The following is a 1,560-nucleotide window of genomic DNA, read 5'->3' as shown; positions in this document are numbered from 1 at the left end:
GATGTAAGGGTTACCTCCTGTGTATTCTTTGAAGTTGACATTTTATGTGTAATTTTCCATTTAAGTTATTTTTTATTTTAATTTATTTATGATTTATTTATTTAAAAAATGAAAAGATGTTTAACTTTTTATTTATTTGTTTTTGTTCTGTTTATATTTCATTTTTATTATTCTTTATAGTTTTGTAGTTTTGTATTCTGGTTGTGTATGTAATTTATTGCTATGACTGTATCCCCTGTGAATGTTATATCTTCAATTAAATAAAAAATAAGGAATCAGTAGCAGAAACTCAAAAAGATGTTTTCTTAATTTGCTGGTGTTTTTTCAATTTGCATGTTTTCTTAAGTTGCAGCGCGTTGAGCTCTCTCGGCCACTGTATGAATGGGACCTGGATTCATCCAGAAGGCTCAGCAACTCCTGCTGCTCTACTACTGCTTCTTTGTGAACATCGGAACAAACTCAGGGCAGCAGAGACCGAATGGCACAAATCAAAAGATCCATCTAACCGGAGTATATATCAGTCTTTGTTTTCATCTTTCTCTGTTAAAGTCCATGCTGCCAAATCTTTGTATTTCCACAACAAGATCTACAGTGCTTCAGACACATGTAATCTCTTCAAAACATTCAATTCCCTCCTCTGTCCCCCTCCACCACCTGTCACACCACATGGACTTTTAGTTTGTTTTCGTCCCTTATGTGTTCCTTGACCTAGTTTTCCCTCGTGTCTGATTATGTCATTATGTTCAGGTGTGTCAAGTTCCTGTCTCGTGAGTTAGTGTTTGTCAGGTCTTAAACGTTTATGTATATGTGTTACCAGCCTCCCTTGTGTGGAATTTACCTGTGTTTGGATTAGGGATGCAGCGATTAACAAGTTTCACAACTACCCGCACTTTAAAACATCACGGTTAATTCACGAGTTCACACTTACATATAATGAACCGAGTAAAGGTTATGCGTATTTGGCGTGCTGTCTGGGGAGAGGGCTCCGAGCTCGGTAATTACTCTCGAGCCCGGGGTACTCCCCCTGTCCGGGGAGAGGGGTCCGAGCTCGGGATTAAGCCCGGACCCAGAATGCTCCCCCAAAGATGCAATTAGTATGGGACAGCAGCCAGAGAGGAGCATTGATAACCCCCCAAATTTGCAGAACTTAAAATTGGTGGGGTGCTGGACATCGCTTGTAGTAGCGGCACTGCTGAGGCTTAGGAGAGAGAACTAGAGGCTTCTGCGGAAGCGGGCGCTGCTGCGGCATCTGAAAAAGAAAAACCCCTGTGGGAGTGGGAACTGCTACGGCATCTGGAAAGAAAAAATGGCTTCTGCGGAAGCAAGCGCTGCTGCGGCAGTGTAAAATACAGATAATGGCTCCGGCGGAAGCGGGAACTGCTGCGGCAGTGGGGAAATATGGAAAAGCTCCGGCGGGAGCGGGAACTGCTGCGGCAGTGGGGAAATATGGAAAAGCTCCTGCGGGAGCGGGCACTGCTGCGGCATCTGGAAAGAAAAAATGGCTTCTGTGGAAGTAAGCGCTGCTGCGGCAGTGTAAAATACAGATAATGGCTCCAGCGG

Source organism: Sinocyclocheilus grahami, unplaced genomic scaffold, assembly GCF_001515645.1.
Source record: "Sinocyclocheilus grahami isolate Dianchi unplaced genomic scaffold, SAMN03320097.WGS_v1.1 scaffold2978.1, whole genome shotgun sequence".
In the NCBI taxonomy this organism is placed as follows: domain Eukaryota; kingdom Metazoa; phylum Chordata; class Actinopteri; order Cypriniformes; family Cyprinidae; genus Sinocyclocheilus; species Sinocyclocheilus grahami.
Note: the sequence above shows the minus strand (reverse complement) of the source record.